At 45.0% G+C, this 22,404-nt stretch overlaps 1 long non-coding RNA gene across 2 annotated transcripts in view; it reads right to left on the bottom strand.

The window, feature by feature from the left end:
* Positions 1-22,404, bottom strand: part of LOC138544346 (uncharacterized) — a 72,797-nt gene that overhangs the window by 24,736 nt on the left and 25,657 nt on the right. For both annotated transcript variants that reach the window (XR_011290703.1, XR_011290702.1), the window contains one exon: positions 3,788-3,977. This is a non-coding gene — a long non-coding RNA (uncharacterized lncRNA). The remainder of the gene's footprint in view (positions 1-3,787; positions 3,978-22,404) is intronic.

Below are 22,404 nucleotides of genomic sequence, written 5' to 3' on the forward strand. Positions count from 1 at the left end.
GAACATGCACAATATGTGTATGCTTTAAATTTGTGGTACCAACCAAGTTTTGTAACAGATTAAGGATTGACAAGCATGGAAGGTGCACGAGAAGTTTGTGTGTGGATATATGCGTGCAGGAATTGAGTTTCAAATCTAAAATGTAATGGATTTAACACATTTGAGGAATTTTAGGTTCTAAAAGGTCTCATTTGAACATTCTGAACATGCACAATATGCGTATGCATTAGGTTTGTGGTACAAACCGAGTTTTGTAACAGATTAAGGATTGACAAGCATGGGAGGTGCACAAGAAGTGTGTGTGTGGATATATGCGTGCAGGAAGTGAGGTTAAAAGTTAAAATGTATTAGATTTAACGCATTTGAGGACTTTTAGGTTCAAAAGGACTAATTTGGACATTCTGAACATGCACAGTATGCGTAGATGTGTGCGAGTCAGTAGCAGGGTGTGAGAAAGGTTAGAGTAACCTTTGAAGGATTGCAGGGTAGGCTGCAGCGCAACATGGACATGTAGGAATAAATGCGCATATTTCTTTGTTACGCCATAAGGGCTGTGTACGCAAATGTCACCATGAAGTTGAGTTGTTAGGCAGTGTAGACACAAGTGTTTGTGGGTGAGTGCCACAGAGGTGCAAGGACGTAGCGTATCAGAGTGATTGTGGGCGAGTGCCACAAAGATGCAGGGTGGTACATGAACTGGCCATGGATTTTAGGAAATGTAATTAAATAGTTTGCTATTGCTTTAATGGTGACAAAAGAAGTATATATATTGTGCAACATGGATAATTAGGATGGTAATTTTTGCAAAATGGTAATGCAAAATGCTGTTTTATGTGACTCATGTATGAAATGGGTGCACATGGGTAAAACATGTGTTTTGCTAAGAGTCAAAGAGGTTGAGTGTTGGGTAGCACCCAGAATATGTATTGTATGTGGTTGAAAGTGCCAAACGGGTTTGGAGGTAGCGACTCCAGTATATATGTAAGTATGAGTGTGGTTGAGTGAAACCACAGCTGTATGGGTGGTAGCGCCGCCATTAAACTAGAAAAATGTGGTGAGTGTGCCACAGCGGTCTGGACGGTAGTACATCCAGTTGTGCAGGGTAAAGGTGGAGAGCCTGCGTGACCATTTGTGTATGTTAGAGGTGTGTGTGGTTAGGAATACCACAGGCGTTGCGGAATACCATAGGTATTGCTGGGAGGTAGCGCCTCAAAGCATACTCTACTTCCCTTTCAAGCATAGCAGTGAGAATGTATGTGAGTTGGGAGGTAGCGTTTCCAAGCATAACAGTGAGGATTTATGTAAGTTTTCATCGCTCCATAATAAGATGCATTCATGTTCACTCATTGTTCGAGTGTGGCTTTGTGTGTGTAGTTTAGGAGATTCATGCGGAGTACCATTCTCCATTAAAAGGGAGGTTTTTGAGAGATGCGAGGTTTGGGATGTTATGAAATAGTGTAATGGGTGAAGTAAGGTGAGAGCGAGAGTGAGTCAGAGAAGTTGTGTAAGTTATTCAGAGAAGATGTGAAATGGGGTAGCACCCATAGTGTGTGTAGCCTGTTGATGTGCCACAATGAAGTGAGGAGGTAGCGCCTTCGTGACTATAGTGGAGGTAGCACTTCCGCAAGTACAGTGGAGGTTGCGCCTCCCACATGAGGAGTATGAAAGTATTTTTGGAGGTAGCGCCTCCGCCAGAGTAATAGGAGGTAGCGCCTCCGCCAGAGTATTTGGAGGTAGTGCCTCCACCAGTGTAGTTGGAGGTAGCGCCTCCAGCCAGTGTAATAGGAGGTAGTGCCTCCACCAGTCTGATTGGAGGTAGCGTCTCCGGCAGAATATTTGGAGGGAGTGCCTCCGCCAGTGTGATTGGAGTTGGCGCCTCTGCCTGAGTATTTGGAGGTAGCGCCTCTACCAGTGTGATTAGAGGTAGCGCCTCTGCCAGTGTATTTGGAGGTAGCGCCTCCGCCAGTGTAATTGGAAGTAGCGCCTCCACCAGAATATTTGGAGGTAGCGCCTCCGCCAGTGTAATTGGAGGTAGCGCTCCTCCAGAGTATTTGGAGGTAAGACCTCCTCCAGTTTAATTGGGTAGCGTCCCGCCAGGGTCCCAGTGTAGCTGGAGGCAACACCTACACCTGAGTAATTGGAGGTAGCGCCTCTGCCTGTGTAATTGGGGGTAGGGCCCCACCAGAGTATGCGTAGGTAGCGCTTCTGCTTGTGTCATCTGGTAGCGCCCTGCCAGAGTATTTGGAGGTAGCGCCTCTGCCATTGTGATTGGAGGTAGCGCCTCCGCAAGAGTATTTTGAGGTAGCGTGTAGCGCCTCTGCTAGAGTATTTGGAGGTAGCGTATCCACCAGTGCGATTGCAGATATCACCCCAGATGCTTGAAGGTGTAGGTGGGTATGTACGGTTATTGGCCTACAGAAGTAGGGAGAGTGTCCCTCAGAATTGATATTCCCCATGCTGGTGATGGATGTGGAAAGGAGGGGAATATGCTCTGGTGTGCTTGTCCGTGTGTGTTGACGTTTGAGAAGAAGGGAGATATGTTGTGTCTATTTGATGTATCTGTGTGGGTGCAGTGTGAATCAGTAAAAGAAGGAGATGTGTTATATCGTGCCTGAGTGTGTTTGTAATCTTTATCAGTAAAGGAAGGAGATGTGTTGTGATGTGCTTGTCTCTGCATGTGAAAGCTGGTGATGTCATGTGGAGTGTTGCCTTGTGAATGTCGGAATGTTTACCCAAGGATTCCACACCCAGCCAGTTAGAGCTCCCCAGCCTGGGTGATGGGAGCCAGTGTTATGTCCTGTCCACTTATGTATATAACTTCATTTAACTGTGACTGAAGTACTTGTAATAAACATATAAGTAATCCCAAGAAGCCTGGAAGTCACTTTATAACAGTAACAGAGGCGGGTTCTGAGGTAGGAATATAGGAGGAATGAAGAACACATGTTTTCCAGCTTTTGTAACTGTGAACAGCCATTACTACGTTTTTGAATAGTCCGTTTCCCACCCATCAGCTTTCACTATTATAATTCTTGGTTTACTTTTGTTTTTTTTCACTGCATCTTAGTTCATGCAGTGCTTCCCCAATTGCCAGATTACACCAGTAGCTGCTTTTCCTCCTCTGCCTTCCCTTTTAAAACCTGAATTAATCGCTCTGCAGCACAATCGGTTTTAATGATGTTTTCTGTGTCTTAATACACTGTTGCTTGGCTGCAGGTATAAAAAAAGAAAGTTAAAACTTCAAAATGTGACTATCAATACAACAGACCTTTTGCTTGCGCTGTACACTGGGGTTAAGTGACTCCCCCTTAAGCGCGATCCCATCCATCCCCTTGGTTTCATTTTTACTTATTCTTGCGCTCCTTTGCACTTTCACTGCCGCCCTCCCTCGCTGCCTCCCTCCCCACTCTTGTGATTTAATTATTTATTCTTGCAGTCTTTGGCACTTTCCATCCTTCCCCATGCAGCTACCCCTAACTCAGTCTAGCTGCCCACATACTCTAACCTGTACTACGGTCCCCGAGGGAGTTCAACCCATAGTGCTTTGAGATCATACCAATGGTAAAGGTGCTCTACAGATGCACAGTAACATCAGAAAAATCATGTAGGCCATCTATACTTTAGAGAGTTACTCTAGAGGATATAGAGATGCTGTAAAAGAGTGGTGGGCATTGTGCAAAACTCATCTGTATGTGTGAAAAAAGGAAGGCCTCTACGTAGGAACGTCAGATGTACCCTCCTCCCCTAAACATCAAATAGATAGACAAAAAAAAGAAATACTGCTTACCTGCTGTTTGGAAAAGCACTACTGCTTTGAAATCCTTTTCTTTATTTCTCTTCTACTTCCTCTATGAGCCATTTACAATAACCTCACCAGGAATTGCCAAAGGCTCAACTTCCCCATCCTTTCAAATACACAGAGAATTGTCAGAATCAAAGAAAAGCACATTAAAGAGTGCCATGATTTGAAGAATTACCTAAAAGAAGAAAAAAAGTAAATTTAGTATGCTCCAAGTATTTTTAAAACATGTCTGTACCCAAAACCATTAATTTATAGTGGGTTTTTAATAGAACAAACACTTGAGGCTTGGTGGAGGTGAGGGGGGCCTGGGGCCCAGAATCTATTATATTTGTACTCAGCAGTGTGGGTGGGGGAGGGGAAAAGAGGGGCTCAGTATAAAAAGATTTGAAGACCACTGCCTTAATGGAATAAAGTGACCTCCCACAATCAAATAGCAAACCAATTAACAGCACTCCTTTCACGCCCATGCAAGAAAACTACTGCACCTGTCTTCTGTTATACAAGGCAGAAAAGCAACAAAATTGCTCCAAGTTCCACAACATCTAACCAGAATGAACTGGTCCCATCATTAGAGACAAAACATAATCATAAAAAGCATTCACTCCAGATCATCATAAATCAGGACTAAAAAAGATCTTTTAAAATTAATGACATAGTGATCACAACTAGCCCTGGCAAGGATTCAATAAATAAGTTATGAAGTTTACAGGCAAACTTCCTTCAAATAACTGCTGAGGTGCAATGTTTGGAAAAAACAAACTGCATTGAAGGGGCAACAAAAAAAAAAGAAACTTCTGGCAATCTCATCAACCTATACAAAATTACAGGTCTTTGAATGCTAGACAGTTTGCTTATTTAGGGGTGGGGGGGCAGTTTTCTACAACCTCTAGGGGTACTTGGACATTGAACTAAACCTCAAGTGCCAAAGATGAGATAACTCGGCACAAAATGGTAATCCAACCCCCGGGCTATGCGAGGAGGAGGAAAGTAAATTTCACTACAAAAACAGAAAGGTACGTTTCCTTTCTTTTTCTCCCTCGATCTGAGGCACTATTGTGCCATTCAGATCGAGGGAGGTGTCGTTTTAAAAGGGAGACAATCCCCTTTCCAATGACACCTTTTTTTGAAGCACTGCTGGGCGCGGATCGGTTGCAGTGTGCTCAATCCGTGCCCAGCAATGCAACTAGACCACCATAGATCTGTTTGTGACGTGGTGGGAAGAGGGTGCTGCTTACAGTATGCAGACATCACCCCAAGGCATGGGGCCACAAGTATTGGGGCCCCTGGGGGCAGATGATAATACAAAATAAAGAAAACAAAACAAAAATTGGGTGGGTCTGCAGGGGGGGCCGAGGGGACCTCCTAGACCAACAGGAATTGCCCCCCACACCCCAAGTGGACGGGGCACCTCATGTAGCCCTCCCTGGTGGCCGATTTCTGCCCCTTGGAAGGGGTACATGAGATACCCCCAATCCTGTTGGCAATACGTTTGACAATCTGCCCCTAGGAAAAGGGTAAAACAAAATATATACATATATAAGTTTTGGGTGTGGGGGGGGACACTAAACCACCATGGATGTTTTTAGTGGAAAGGGGGGTGCCCATGGGTGGTTTTCAGAAGTGCATGGGGTTCCCCGTTTTCCTTGGTGGCTTTGGCCCAAATGTGTAGGTTGTCCACAAGAGCAACATTTCTCAAAATCTACTCAGCCGAAAGACTTGGGATTACCAGCGTTTTAGTCTTTTCCCTTTGCACCAAGGTAGGTGCACCCACACATGGGAGGAACTGTAAGGGATTTCAATCGGGCACACACCCAAGTCTCGCCCAGCATGTAGTGCGCAAATGAACCCTTATTTATTTTTATCTACAAGTTCAATATTCTGAATGATATACCTCTCATATCATACCCTTCTCAAAATACCCCCCGGTCACACTGAACCAGGAATCAGGCTAATTTGTAACAGTAAACATTTATTTATGTATTTAGAATTTTAAATCACAATATATTTGTAATAGGTAACCACAATCACCAATGGGGTGACAAGGACAGTGAATAATATCTTTAATGCACAGGGAATCGGGTAATGAACACAAAAAGAGTGCAGCAAAGAAAAGAATACTTTTGGGTTGGTTTGGAACATATAGCACTATGGTTAATGGCTCCCCCTGCAACACCCCTCAACCCACCAATAGGCAATTTAAATAGATGTGAGGAGAGAGCAGGTACTCAGGAATAATACAGAACAAACAATATAATCACTCCCAACTCCCCCCCCCCCCTTAACCAAAAGAGAAAAACGGATTTGAATTTCAACTGTCAGCATGGCTTTGACCTGGCTGAGCAAAAACACTAAATGTGGTCAAAAATGCTTAATTTCTTATACATTTCTACGGGAGCCGCTCTGAACAGATGCAAGCAATCACAAGCAATGATTTAATCAAAAGAAAACAATCGGAATCTCAAAGGCGAAGTGGGAAATAATTCAACGGCAATTCACATGTGTAAAACTTTTGCAAAATGTAAATTTGCGGCAAACTTTTACTATGCAATTTTTGATAACGCTTGTGGAGATAGCTAAGGATGTTCGGTATCAGTGGGAGTTGAAATTTTGTTTCTATCTTTAAAACTGAGGGAGTTATAGAAGTTTTAGTGAGGGGTGTTTTTCAAAAATAAAGACACGAATTTGGACAAGAACTTCAGTTTAAAACCAGAAATTATGGGTTATGCTTTTACTCAAGACTAGAGCATGCAGGCTCGACAACCAGGTTTGGGCGAAATAAGCTCTGAGACTGATTCAAGACTTCAGTAACAGATCCCCAGCGCCTTCCCCGGCGGAACCAGTCCAAAGACTCAAAGTGGGATTTATGGATAAGAGTTACACAAATAAAAAGGACTATGAAAATGACGCTTTAGCAAATAGACAGAATAAGATAGTACTAAGATTTTGATGCTGTTACTGGTTATGTAAGTAAGGGTAGTTCAGAGATTAGGGTGGGGTGGAACAAGATAAGGCAAGGTATACAATAGTTCTCTAGCGTCCTATTAATACTCACAATCCACTGGGATTTAAGATTTTTGTCCTGTCAAGATTCTGGTCAATGGATCGGGTCTATCAGGGAAGGATAGCACATCAGGCACAGGACAGGATCAGCTAGGCCGGTCACCGGAACTGCACGGGATCTGCCCTTCTTGTTTCTGGATATTTCAAATCCGCAGGATGGCAAGTTCATCAGGCAAGCATTATTGTAGCAAGCCAGATAGTTTCAGGATGCTCCCCACACCACAGCAATTCACTGGGTTGCAAGGATTAGTTTAGGATTAATTGAGGATTGAGGTCTAGCTGAAAATGGTTCAGCTACTGCTGGGCCTGGTGATTGGCATCTGGATCTTGAAGGATGTCAAAGGCTGGATGTTGAATGCTTCACTGGAATCAGAAGAGAGCGTGTCCCTGTGTTGTCAGATGTCCATATTTATCATGTCAAAATGACAATCACAAAAGTGGGTGTATGGGCCGGCTTAACTAAACTCGTCCCTGTGAACTGGGATTGGATCAGAGCCTCATCTCCGCCTTGCATCCGAGTGATTGGATCAAGGACAGATGATGTCAAGTTTATGGTTTGGTTTTTATAATACTTAGAAACCTCCCATAGCCACAAGTATCACAATCGAATGTTGTCCTAAATACATATGTATACATTTGTAACCTCTATGAAAATCACATAAGGATTACATATTTTATGGAGCATCTGTTCATCAAAATCCCACAGCTGTGAGACCTTATTTAGCCTTTTTGCAGCATTGTGTCCATTTCGCCATGAAAACATTTTCCAAACTTTCTCCAAATTTACACAAATATGCATGTTTACCATAGGAATGTGTGTGCAAAGTTCAACAATTCTAGCATAAGTACAGTTCCCACAAAACCACATATATTGCCATTCCTGTTCAGAATATGCTACACAGTTCCACCACATTTTGAAATGCAGGGCCAAAAATCAGAGTAACAAATTTGCCCTTTTTATATTTTTCACCACTTCTGATAGCGAGTTAGAAGTCTCTAAAAAATTTCATTACATATTCTTAGCAGCAAATGGTCCACCTTTTGTCTGTCTCTGGAGGCAAGGAGCAGCCCCCACCTTTGGGATTTCCTTCTGCAAGCCTAGTTTACAACCTTTTCACACGTCCATTTCCTGGCCTGGAGAATCTGCCATTGTTCAGTCCTTGGTAGCAGACACAAGTCTGTCCTACCCCACAATTATCATGTGTCAGTGAGCATCTGCTGATAGGAATGCTCTCCCCTTTGGTGGAAACCTGTTTTTCAACCTCTTACAGGCCCAGCCAGCCCAAGTTAATTCTTAATTTCTTGACTTGAAATCCAGCATAAAACAAACTTGTTCCATCATATGACATAGATAAACTATATTCTTAGATTTAAACCTGTGGGATCAAAACAACTGAGATCCCTGTTGCTTTCAGCAACACATTTGCTAATCCGCCAGATCTTTAGTTTTAAGCAACTTTAAAGTTTAATGAGAAAAGCCGATTTGACTAGGGCTGTCACTCACAGGTATCCCAGTGTGGCTGCACACAGATTTTGGACAGGACTTGTCATTCACAGGCAATCCGGTTTTGCTGAGAAAATGTCTTGCTCTTAACATTTCAGGACCTTAAAAATTCACAGTTCATTAGATTAAATGAATTTTAGCACCAAGCAAGATTTTTGGTGTTTTTGAAGTTTCAGCAGCAAAGTAAATGTCATTTACAGGTGAATTTTGGAGTTCACTTGCAAATCGCTGCTGCTCCCTCTGCACTCGGTTTGTCATGGATCCCACTGGCACTTTTTCTGCATCGTGTGCTCTGTTCCACCACACATGCACCATGGGTGGCAGGTTGTGCAGCCATCTTTTTGTGTGTTGAAAAACATGGTTTTGGAGGTTTTGTCGTGCACAAGAGTTTTGCCGCCATTTTGCTGTTTCTCGCACCATAGATAGCAGAGTGGGTCAATACATCCCACAAATTCCCCCTCCCGACTTCGTTTTGACTTCCAGTCGAGGGGGAGTCAGGCGAGTGGGATGTTCTTTTCTCTCCATGTGAAGAAACTCAGTTGCTTCTCTCGTCAGCGATTGAGGCGACAGGTTGGGATGGGACGATACTCTGGATTCCTTGGGTTTTTCCTCCCGGTCCCTGAGTGGCCCTCCTTGGTATTTTAGTGCCAATACTAGAAAACAGAACACGAAACGGTTATGAACATTTTCCCACTACTGTGCCCACACATCTTCGGGAGGATCTCAGCAGTGGGAAAGACACTTGCATTCCCTAACAATTGGCGATATTCCCCATCTATATTCAGTGATCATTTACTCAGGTGCACTCAATGACCATTTAATTATTTTTCTAGGTGTCCGGAATTTACCGCTCTGGGTTTCAGGTACGCTCTTCCATCTGCCGCAAAGTATGCCTGGGGTGGAAACTCTTTAGCTGGTTTATGTGGACCCACTTGTATTCCCTTCTGTCAAATCGCCCTTGGGGATGCAGATTCTGTAGGTGACTGGTGAGATGCTGTCCACAATTTCAAAAGGAACCCGCCAATTTGGGAGGAATTTGCGCTCTTTGGCTTGGTTCCTTTGGAAATTGTACAAGTAGACCCGGTTTCCTACTTGATATTCCTTTTTAGTTGTTTTAAGGTCATAGTGGGTCTTTATACTGTCTGCAGATCTTTCTAGATTCCGCTGAGCATACGCAAAAGCATGTTGAAGGTGTTTTCTCAGATTCTTAACATACTCATGATTTGTGGAGGCATTTATCAAGGTCTGCTCTTGGGTTCTGTAGAGCAGATGCTGGGGTAGCACCATCCTTCGTCCAGTCATCAGCTCAAATGGAGACATTTTTATTGCAGAAGAAGGGTTAGATCTGATGACCATCAGGACAAGGGGTAACCGAATGTCCCAACTTGGCCCAGAATCTGCCACAAACTTTTCTAATATGCTCACAATAGTTTTATTGTACCTCTCAACTCGAACACTAGCGGACACCCGGTAGGCAATGTCTAGTTTCCTTTTGACCCAAGTATCTCCCCCATCTTTGTCATCACTTCCCTAGTGAAGTGGCTACCTCGGTCTGTCTCACTCCTTTGGGGTAGCCCAAAATGCGAGAAGATGTGATTGATCATCAGGGCAGCTGCTGTTTCTGTCTTGAAATTTGGGGCCGGGAGACATTCCACCCATTTATTAAACAAGCATGTTACGGTCAACATTTACTCGTTCCCCCTAGAGGAGCGAATCACGGGACCGATAAAACAGACTTGCAAATCTGACCAAGGCAGTGTCATCACCCTCATTTGGAGGGGAGCACAGTGTGTGAGTGATGTTGGCTGAAATTGTGCACACACAAGACACCCCTTCAAGTATTGGTCGATGTCCGGCCCCACGTGTGGCCAGTAGGCAACCTTTCACAAGATTACTAATGTTGTATGAAACCCCCGATGACCGGCTGTGGCCGCATCATGGGCATGACTTTGCATCAGGCTTCGGAATGAGGTAGGGACCATCCACTGGTCACGGCCAGATATGGATCTCCTCACCAACAAACCGTCTTGGATTCGGAAGATTTTTGAACATTTCATCAACACTCTGAGGTCCTTTTTCCCAATGCAATCGGTATCCGTCAGGGGAAAGTTCTCAGGGTCCTCAATGTGTTGATAAAACTTGCCAATTATTGGATCCCCTTTTTGAGCCATAATCAAATCAGCATCTGGGGTCTCCTTACTCCATTGGGCAGTTGGGAGTTCATTGTGAGCATTTGTCAGGGACCTAGTGATAGCAGTGACCTGGATTACCCCCAACAGGGACTCAATCTCAAGTAGATCCCCTTGGATGGCTCTGGTTTTGGCCAGCTGATCAGCTAAATCAGTTCCAGTTTTGTCTGGTCCCTCTACTTTAGAATGACCCTTAATCTTTTTCCAGTAGATTTTCAAACCATTCGAGGTGACCAGACCATCAATATTCTGCATTAATTTTCCATGTTTTAGTGGTTTATTATTAGCACATAGCATGCCTCTGATTTTCCAGTTAACCAGGTGCTCCAAGAACCCCTTCCGTACATAATCTGAATCATTGATTATGACCAGTTTGTGGAGTTGGTGTTTAACAGCAGTGTGGATGGCTAGATACACAGCCATCAGCTCTGCCACTTGACTACTATGGGGACCAATTTTGTACCCAGCGGAGGGCTCTGGGGAATAATAATCCCCCACGCCGGCCACAAGTTCCTTTTCCACGTTGTTCTCAACATGGTAGGAGCACCAATCCACATAGACAGTGGGCATTCCCTTACACTGATCTTCTTCATAGACTTTGTGTGGGGAATTAAGATATGCCTCCATTTTATCCATGATTTTAAGACTTTCGTCCTCGAGACAGTTTTCTCTGGCACAATCATGCAAGTCAGCCAGACCGTGCGCGAGGGGACTCTTCTTGTTTTGGCCATATCTGACCTCCACAGGAAAGCCTTGCGTTGGCAGAATCCAGGAAGTAATTTGTGAATTACTCACATTTCCGACCCGGATTCTGTCGCTTTGGAGATATTGCAGAGGCTGGTGTGGAGCCTCCACTATGATGTGTTCCCCCTGGATAAAGGGCGGTAATTCTTCAATGCCCACACAGTTGCCAGAAGTGCCTTCTCATAGTCGTTGAATTGTTCCTCCACAGAGGAAGTCTTACTCGCATAGGAGATTACTTTATTGACCTTGTCATGCTTTTGGTATAATACTGCAGTCAAGCATGTATTTGAGAACCCCGTCTCCAAGAAGAACTCTTCTTACTGCCGCGGCTTGTTCTGGACCCCACTTCCACTTGACTCCCCCTTCAACAGATGGATCAGGGGTCTTGTGATCGCTGCGTAATCCTCAATGAACTTTCTACCATAATTAGTCAGTCCAAGGAGGCTCCTTAGCTCTCGCAGAGTTGTGGGGTGTTTTAGTTTCTAGAGTGCTTCTACTTTCTTTTCCTGGGGACAGACCCTCAGGAGTTATCTCATGCCCCAAGAAGTTGACACAGGTCCTGCACCACTGTGCCTTTTGGAAAGAGTTTTGCTCCGGCAGCCCACAACTGTGTCAGAACAAAATGGATCTCAGCTATGTGTTCCTCCACAGTTTAGCTTTTGATTAGAACATCATCTACATAAGCCAGGTTACCCCTTTCACCCAAGTTGGGCATGGCCTTATGCAAAAAGATATTAAATTCATTGCCGGAGTCGATGTATCCGAAGGGAGTCCGGGTCCAAGTTTACTGCTGCCCCCGAAGGTAAAGACCAGCTTGTATTGGTCCTCCCTATTGACAGGTACAGTCCAGTACCCATTGGTCAGTTCAATGGCAGTCTATACCTTTGACCCCTGGATCTGGGCCAGCCCTCGGTCAATGTAGGGAAGCAGCCATCAGGAGGTGTTGACCCGTTGAGCTCTCTTAGGTCAGCACAGAGTATCCACTGGCCGTTTGGTTTCAAAATCTCCAGCACCGGATTATTGAAGTTGCTGTGGACTGGACGAATTATCCCACAGGACTCAAGGTTCTTAATTATTTCGGTAAGGGACTCCATTGAAGTGAGAGACAAGCAATATTGTTTCACAAACACTGGAGTCATGCCAGGGTCCGGGGGAATTGTTGTATGGCTTTCGGTGCGACCACAGTCATACGAGTCCACCGCAAAGAGATCTTGAATATCTAAGAAAACTTGTTTCAATTTTTGCTTCTGCTCCAGGGTCTCACAGGCATCAGCTAGGTCGACTCTCTCTTCAACCATCTGCCTGAAGCCTGGAAAGACTTCTGGTTTGGCTATCTTCACGGCCTCCTCCAGCTGGGTGGAGGAGTCCCTGGTTACAGTACTGACTTGGACTGATGGCTTCAGGTGGGGAAGGCAGTCCTGGTGGACTTGAAAGATCACCTCACCCAGCCTGAAGTCACAGGTCACATCTTCCTTACCATAAGGGCAGGAAGAGTACACCAGAAAATTCCCCCCATGCCGGGTGAAGATCCTGTCTGGTGTTGCGTCATTTTCGCTATCACTGTCAACAAAGTCATTGGGGATTAGTCCTATCAGTTCATTACCTAAATCTATGGAAAAAAAAGTCAGTCATCAACCACCATTCCAATAATGGTGCCGGCGCCCAGAGTGATACTCACTGTTATCCACCACTATTGGAATGGTGTCATATTCTGTATTGGCTAGTAGTGTTGGGTTTAACCCACCCCTTGCTGTTGGAAATGGGCATTGAGGTGAACATAAGCGTCAGGATTTTTCAGTTTCTGTCCTCTCTGTCCGTTCTGGGATTTCGACTTCCTCTCCAATATGAATTTCAACTGCATATGGCAGTAATTGAGCTGACCAAAATGCTTTCTCTGGGTCAAAGTCCATGGGATTACCCTCTAATCGGGACCAGGCTTTGAAGTTTATTAGGTCCAAACTAGTGGCAAAGAAGAATGTCACTGCCTAAATAAAATGCTGCAGGGACATCTCGCACGACCCAACAATTATGGACTATGCTCTTGTTGCCTATGGAAATTTTGAGTATAAACCTGCTAGGCAGGAGATGTTTGCAATTGGGTGTTTCCAGGTCCATATCAATTTAAATGTGGCAATGGCTGGATCTTTTGGGAGTTTACGGAACATGGCCTTGCTGATGAAGCCCTTACCGTTGTTCACACACACTCGGGCGAGAACAGAGTCCTTCCCACCATTTAACTGGATGGGGATGAACAACTGTTCTCCAATTTTCTGAAGGTCAGCCAAGCTTTGAGCTGGTTTCTCATAATTTTGAACTATAGCAGTGGGATTTTCTGATTGTGAATTTGTGTAGAATTTCAGAGAATTCCCTTCCAGTGTGGAATGCCACTTGAGACTGGAAGGAGAGTTGATTTTCAGAAATCCGAGGACTTCCCATCACCAGTATGTTGTCCTACTGCAATTACTGTCATGTCAGGGAGTTGGTTATTTTGAAAATGGAATTCAATTTGGTTAGGTTTTTGTTCAACCATGTGGCATGTGCCATTTAAACTAACATGGTTGATACTATGTTTTAATTTTATTGGTCGGTTAGTCTGGGTCCAGAGGACCTTGTTTACACAATCTATGAGGGGAGACAATCTAATCAGGATGTCATTCCCTAGTAAACATGGTGTGCCCTCTGGAGTCACAACTATGACCAGGTGTTTCACCTTATGTCGCCCAATTTTAATGTCTAAATCCAGACCCCTCAACAGGAATTTCCTTCCCATCAAAGTTCTGAAGTTGTCCAGGAAGAGGGGTGAGAGGGATCTGGTATCCCTCCCCCCTTCCTGAATTCAGCTGATCAAAGGCCCTTTTTGACAGAAGGGTGGCTTGGGATCCAGTGTCCACCAGTGCCATAAATTTACATTCCCCCTCTATTTGGACTGGGGCATGAAATCTTCTCAAGGAGGCAAAGATAATGCGCATTGTGGGCCAATTGGTGGGTTAATTTCTTTGCTCTGGATTCTGACAGAGGGGTATTTTGGGCAGGATTTTGTTTGGGATCTTGGGAACCTGTAAGAAAAAGGTGACAGGTAGATATGGGGGAAGTTTTGGGCTCCCCTGGTTCTGATTCTGGGCTGCCCTCCCCACACCCCCTTTTTGGAAGCAGTCATCATAATTAGTATGGGCCAGAAGACTTTCTGGCTGATCATTCTGGGGTTCAATGATGGGCGGTTTTAACTCCGTCCCCACATCTACCCAGTCTGGATTAGGATCTCTCGGGACCCATTTTTCTTTGGGAGGAGTTCCCCCATCCCTGAAGGAGAAGTCGGTCAAGTGGCACAGCGAGTAGAGCGCTCGCTTTGACATCAGTGCAGAGCCTGCAAACGCAGGTTCGAATCCCGGCAGCGCCAAACTCAGCGTTTCATCCTTCCGAGGTCGATAAATGAGCACCACACACCGTGGGTAATAATAAGCAGCGCTCAGATACCTGAGGGTTCGTAGCGCTATATAAATGCCAAATTATTATTATTATTATTATCCTTTTCCCAGAATTCTCCGAGGACCCCTCTCCCTCAAATTGGAAGATTCTAACCTCCTCCACAAACTGGTTCATTTTAGGCCCTTTATTTCTCCCACCGGCCCTCTGTTCCTTAGGTTGCAGTCTTTCGGGGGCACGAGATTTTGGTTCCGGTCCCTGGGTTTCCAGGGGCTTTTCACAAGTGGGGAAGGAAGCTTCCTCTAAGGCTTTACACCACCCCCTTCACCTGTGCCTCCTCTCCTCATCCCTGGGAACCGGTGGGTCGTCGGGGTTCTCACCCAGTCACTGCTCTGGAGTACCAGACCCTTGATTTGGGTTCTGGGCCGCCATGTTCATCTGAGGGTTCTGCTGAGCCCTCAACATGCGACCCAGATCCTGAGACAAGTTCTGGGCCGGGCGCTCCAGTTGGGACACCCGCTCTGGCTGGTACGGGGTTCTCTGGTCCATCCTAGGTTGATCACAGGAAGGGTAACTGTCCTTTCTCCCATAATACCCTTAGTTGGGATAGTTCTGGTACCCCTCCACCCTTGGCCTCCCCTCTCCCGGATTGGGCTGTCTGGGCTCAGGAAAGTGGGGAAAGAAAGGTTGTTTTAGGGGTTGATGTTTGGCAGGTACCGGGGAAAGAAACTCAACCCGGCATTTGGGGGATTACTGCCCTCCTGGGAAAAGTTAGGAGGGAAGTTTCCTGCGTTGGCTGCTGCCTGGTTGGGACCCCCACCCTCTTGGACTAGGGGGAGTTCACACATAGCCCAGGATGGGTCTGCTGCCCTTGTAACAGGGGCAGATATAGTCAGGGGAGTTAGGGGTCCCGTTTGTGGGGTTACCTCCCAGACTACCTGTTTGGGATTGGCCCGAGGGCCTTCTGGGTCGTTGGTTAGGAGGATTTTGCATAGGAATGTTTTTAGGCACCCCCCTCCCCCCCATCTCCATATCTAAAATACATGCAACCTTCACCTCTACCACCTTAGCAGCAGCAGGGGTGTTGGTTGGTTTGGGGTTTTTATTGGTACTTCGGTTTCTGCACTTCATAAATGCGAGTTGCCTGTTCAATGACCCAGTCTAGTGATCTCTTCTCACGAAAGTCCCTCACCAGCTGGTTCAGAATGTATTTAGGGAGTGCATGAAAGAAGGTATTCATTAACTCCCTACTGTCTGTGCGCACCCTCCTGGTGGTCTGCACAAAGGCACGTTTTAACTCTTGTACAAATTCTTGTGGGGCCTGGTCTTCCCCACACTACAAATTCTAGGCCGCATTGCAGGCCTTTTGAGGGTTTCTATGTATGGAGAAATGCTTTAAGATGGCCGCCCTATAGGTGGACCATATTGAGTGGTTCTGATCCTCCAACCCCGCAAAGAAGCTGGAGTATTCAGGAGAAAATGTCCACTTGACATATTGAATGCAACTTTGGCTATCCTTCAGGTGGAAAGTATCCATCATTTGCTCATACAACTTGAGGTGCTCCCAAACTGTATATTTGGCATTTTTATGATAGGGAGTTATGACGCTCCTAATGGCCTTGATTTGCTTCAGGGGATCTTTCAGTAGGGCCCTCTTAATTTTGTTGGCCTTTTTCGTCTTAGTCACCCTTGTCCACTCATCCTGATTCTCTAGGCTCTTCCCCGATTCTGCGAGCTTGGGAATGGCTTGCAGAATGTGGGGGCCTAGTCTCTTGAGACCTGTGGCACTCAGAAGAGTCTTCTGACTCTCCCTTGCTCCCAGGATTGGCTGAGTACCCCCCCCCCACTGCCCTAGCTGGGAAGAGGTTTTAAAGATACTCTTGGTGGGTCTAGTTTCATGGAGTTCCCCATCAAATTTGACAGACTGATCCCTAGGTAGCTGATATTTTTGAGGATCCAACTCTCCCATTCTCCCCTCACTGGGGTCTTCCTGATCAGAGAGGCTAGCCGTAACATTTGGGAATCTGTACAGCGGTGCCCGCCCATCCATTTCTGGGAGGCGCAGATCCGTCAGTCCCATGTTTCCCATTGTGCTGAAGTCTACCATCCCCGTGGCCCTTGGTTCATATGAGCCAGTGGTCATGAGGGTGGCAGAGTCCATAGAACTGAAGGGATCAAAGTCTGTGACGACAGAGGTCCTGAGGTTATGCTCAGGGGTTTCTCTGTCCCTCCTTACCTCATCTCTTTCAGCCCCTATTTCCTGATGACATGCCAAAATCTGACCCTTTTGCTCCTCTATTAAGGCCTTACTGGTCTCAATAATTTGCTACTGCACGGCTATCTGTTTGTGGAGCCTGTCATTCTTTTCACAGAGAGCCTCATTGTCTCTCTGTGCTTCCTGACTGGATTGGAAATATTAGGCCAATTTTTCCTGCAAGAGACTCACCTCCTGAGTTTGATCCTTATTGGTCTGAGTGTTCTTTGCCAGAGCATCCTCCACCCACCTGGTGTGCTCTAGTAGCTTTTCATATTCAGTTTTAATTTCACTAAACTCCTGAAGGGCCAACTTTCTTTCCTCTAATTTAGTTTTTAATTGGCTGACTTCCTGGCCTAAGGCGTCCCTCTCCTGAGTTAGAGTGCCCCTCTGTGCAGCCAAGTCATCCCTCTGTTTTTTAAATGCACCAGATTTCTGGCGCTCCTCATCAAATTCCTCTTGAGAGTGGATGTCTTTAATAATTAATTTATTATTTTCCCCTTTCAAGGATTCTAGATGGTTCTCTAAAGTGACTGGGCCTCATTAGGACCCAGGCGGTAAGGGGTTTACGGCGGCGTAAACAGCGCCGACCCTTACCGCCTGATTCCGAGGTCCCTTAGCGCCATGGAGGATTTAACACCTGCTTTTAGCAGGTGTTAAAATCCATGGCGCTAAGGGACCTTGTTGTTAATTACGCCACCAGAATTTACGGTGGCGTAATTAACGCCTTCCCCACTCCCATTATGCCCTATGGGGCAAAAATGGGAATGGGGAAGGGTAAATGGGTTAATGGGGACTTACCGCCCCGCCAACCTCGGAATGGGGCGGTAAGTCCGCCAACCACCATGGCGTAAACGTAGTTTACGCCATGGTGGTAAAGGTACGACCCAGGCGGTAACTTACCGCCTGGGTCGTAATGAGGCCCACTATCTTTTCCTTCCATGCTCTGTTAAAAGTTAATTGCTGCGCCAGTTTCTGTTGACTCTGTTGTAGAGAGTCCACTCTTTCCTGATACTCATCTTGCAGTATCTGTAATTTGAGATCTTGTTCTTCATTCTTTTGCTGCAAGAGAGCCAGATCTTCCTTCAGTTTGGTGATATACTGCCTAGCCTCGGTTTCAGATTCTTGGCTATTCTCGAGCCTTTGCTCTGCAGAGTCCAGATTGGTCTGGATTTACTGCAGTGCTTCCCCTTGCCTCTTTGCCAAATCTATATTGTCTGCATGCTTTTCCTGTATGATTCCTATGTGGCGGTACAGGTAGGCCACTATTTTGGCAATTTTACACTGCTCCCCTTTTATTTTTGGGGCCATGTACAGCTCGCCAAGCGCTTGATGTAATGCACCCTCGTCATGCCAGGTATCAAGGTCGATTGCAGTGACTTGTTTTATCTCCTGCAGCCATACCTGTTCATCCTGTTCTCCTGCACAAACTGGTTGTCAGGGGCGAGGGGTCAGGTGTTCCCTAGCAATATTAATTTCCACTGGGGTTGCCATTTCGGAAATATCAAATTTCTCAGGGTTACATTTACTTTTGCAAACAGGCCCAATTCTTTTGAGTATTTCTTTTCAGAGGTGCTTGTACAGTGTGCTTGCAACCCCAACAAGGTGCATGTACCCTGCCCGCTAGTATGCTGTCACGAGTGGTAGGTCAAATTCAGGATTTGAGACACGAGCCCCCAAGTTCTAAGGGATTTCAATCAGGCACACACCCAAGACTTGGACAGAAGTAGTGCGCAAAAGAACCCTTATTTATTTTTATCTATAAATTCAATAATCTGAATGATATACCACTCACACCCTTTTCAAAATATCCCTTCCCCCCGGTCACACTGAACCAGGAATCAGGCTCATTTGTAACGATAAATATTTATGTATTTAGAATTTTAAATCACAATATATTTTTGATAGGTAACTACAATCACCAATGGGGTGACAAGGACAATTAATAATATCTTTAATGCACTGAGAATCAGGTAATGAACACAAAAATAATGCAGCAAAATACTTTTGAGTTGGTTTGGAACAGATAGCACTATGGTTAGAGGTTCCCCCTGCAACACCCCTCAACCCACCAATAGGCAATTTCAATAGATGTGAGGAGAGAGCAGGTACTCAAGAATAATACAGAAAAAACTGAATATCACTCCCACCTCCCCCCTTAAACAAAAGAGAAAAACGGATTTGACTTTTCAACTGTCAACATGGCTTTGAAACTGGCTGAGCAAAAACACTAAATGTAGTCAAAAATGCTTAAATTCTTATACATTTCTACGGGAGCTGCTGTGAACAGATGCAAGCAATCACAAGCAATGATTTAATCAAAAGAAAACAATCTGACTCTCAAAGGCAAAGTGGGAAATCATTTAAAGGCAATTCACACGTGTAAATACAGATAGAAACGGGTCAAATAGATTGTGGGTTCTGGAGATAGCTAAGGATGTTCGGTATCAGTGGGAGTTGTCATTTTGTTTCTATCTTTAAAACTAAGGGAGATAGAGGTTTTAGTGAGAGGTGTTTTTTGAAAAATAAAGACACGAATTTGGACAAGAACATCAGTTTAAAACCAGAAAATATGGGTTATGCTTTTACTCAAGATAAGAGCATGCAGGCTAGACAACCAGGTTGGGACGAAGTAAGCTCCGAGACTGATTCTTGAATTCAGTAACAGACCCCCAGGGCCTTCCCCCGCGGAACCAGTCTAAGCACTTGAAGTGGGATTTATGGATAAGAGTTACACAAACACTATGAAAATGACGCTTTAGAAAATATACGGGATAAGACATCACTAAGATTTTGACGCTGTTACTGGTTATGTAAGGGTAGTTCAGAGATTAGGATGGAACAAGATAAGGCAAGTTATACAATAGTTCTCTAGCATCCTATTAATACTCACAATCCACTGGGATTAAGATTTTTGGCCCGTCAAGATTCTGGTCAATGGATCGGTTCTATCAGGGAAGGACAGCACATCAGGCACGGGACAGGATCAGCTAGGCCAGTCACCGGAACTGCACAGGATCTGCCCTTCTTGTTTCTGGTTTTTTCAAATCAGTGGGATGGCGACTTCATCAGGCAAGCATTGTGGTAGCAAGCCAGATAGTTTCAGGATGCTTCCCCACACCACAGCGCTTCACTGGGTTGTAAGGATTAGTTGAGGATTAATTAAGGATTGAGGCCTAGCTGAAAATGGTTCAGCTGGTGATTGGCATCTGGACCTGGAAGGATGTCAAAGGCTGGATGTTGAATGCTGGATCAGAGTGCTTGCTGGATTCAGAAGAGAGTGTGTCTCTGTGTTGTCAGAGGTCCCCATTTATTATGTCAAAATGACATCACAAACGTGGGTGTATGGGCCGGCTTAACTAAACTCGCCCCTGTGAACTGGGATTGGATCAGAGCCTCATCTCCACCTTGCATCAGAGTGATTGGATCAAGGACAGATGAGGTCAAGTTTATGGTTTGGTTTTTACAATACTTAGAAACCTCTCCTAGCCACTAGTATCACAATCAAATTTTGTCCTAAATACATATTTATACATTTGTAACCTCTATGAAAATCACATACAAGTATTACATATTTTATGGAGTATCTGTTCATCAAAATCCCACAGCTGTGATACCTTGTTTCGCCTTTTTGCAGTATGTTGTCCATTTCGCCATGAAAACATTTTCCAAACTTTCTCCAAATTTACACAAATATGCGCGTTTACCATAGGAATGTGTGTGCAAAGTTTAACAATTCTAGCATAAATACAGTGCCCATAAAACCACATATATTGCCATTCCTGTTCAGAATATGCTACACAGTTCCACCACGTTTTCAAATGTAGGGCCAAAAATTAGAGTAACAAATTTGCCCTTTTTATATTTTTCTGATAGCGATTATAAGTTTCTACAAAATGTTCATTTTGGTCTGTCTCTGCAGGCAAGGAGCAGCCCCCACCTTTGGGATTGCTTTCTGCAAGCCTAGTTTACGACCTTTTCACACGTCCATTTGCTGGCCTGGAGAATCTGCCATTGTTCAGTCCTTGGTAGCAGACACAAGTCTGTCCTACCCTACAATTATCATACGTCAGTGAGCATCTGCTGAGAGGAATGCCCACCCCTTTGGTGGAAACCTGTTTTTCAACCTCTTGCAGGCCCAGCCAGCCTAAATGAATAATACATTTCTTGACTTGAAATCCAGCATAAAACAAATTTGTTGCATCAGATTACATACATTACATTCTTAGATTTAAACCTGTGGGATCAGCAACAGTCCTTTTATATTTGCTAATCCGGCAAATCTTTAGTTTTAGACAACTTTAAAGTTTAATCAGGAAAGCCCATTTGACAGGGGCTGTCACTCACAGGTAGCCCAGTGTGGCTGTACACAGATTTTTGACAGGACTTGTCATTCACAGGCAATCCGGTTTTGCTGAGAAAATGTCTTGCTCTTAACATTTCAGGACCTTAGAAATTCACAGTGCTTCATTAGATTAAATGAACTTTAGCGCCAAGCAAGATTTTGGGTGTTGGAAAGTGTTATGTACACGTATTTTTGAAGTTTCAGCAGCAAAGTAAATGTCATTTACAGGCGAATTTTGGAGTTTCACGTGTAAAGTTTATTTGCCATGGAGCCCTCTGGCACTTTTTCTGCATCGTGTGCTCTGTTCCATCACACATGCACCATGGGTGGCAGGTTGTGCCGCCATCTTTTTGTGTGTTGAAAAACACGGTTTTGGCGCGCACAAGAGTTTTGCCGCCATTTTGCTGTTTCTTGCACCATAGATAGCAGAGTGAGGCCGCATAGTATAGCAGAGTGGGTCAATACATCCCACAGTACAGTTTTTGTCAGAACACCTGTGGGAAAGCGGGAAGGTAGGACATGTTGTGTTGGCAGCATGTTTCGGTGGGTGGGCAGAGTGAAATGGCCAAAAATTGAGATTTGGCCCCATATTTTGGACTTTGCCGGGAATTGTGGCTAATAAATTCTGGGGCATTTCACGCGAGTCAGACCTCTGCATTCCCACGGGTGTCCTCTTTTCGGAAATGCATGGGGTTCCCAGTTTTCCTTGGTGCCTTCGACACCCTAGGCCCAAATCTGTAGCTTGTCCACAAAATTTCGCAAAATCTGCTCTGCCGAAAGACTTGGGGTTACCAGTGGTTTAGCCTTTTCCCTTTGCGTCCAGGTAGGTGCACCCACACGTGAGGTACCATTTTCGTCGGGACACCTGTGGGAATGCAGTAAGGTATGACATTTGTTGTGTTGGCGTGGTTTTCATAACGTTCGACACATTTGCTGCTGCTCTTTGTCATACAACCCTTTCATTTCCCCAAATGTGACCTACATTTAGTCACTGCTTTAGGCACTATACACCTGCACAAGAGACCTACCCTTCAAGAGGTCTGCCTGTGCTCCTTGAAAAAATGTATGCTTGCCCTTCCTCAC

This window comes from Ambystoma mexicanum, chromosome 1q, assembly GCF_040938575.1.
Source record: "Ambystoma mexicanum isolate Mex_15411 chromosome 1q, UKY_AmexF1_1, whole genome shotgun sequence".
Taxonomy (NCBI): Eukaryota; Metazoa; Chordata; class Amphibia; order Caudata; family Ambystomatidae; genus Ambystoma; species Ambystoma mexicanum.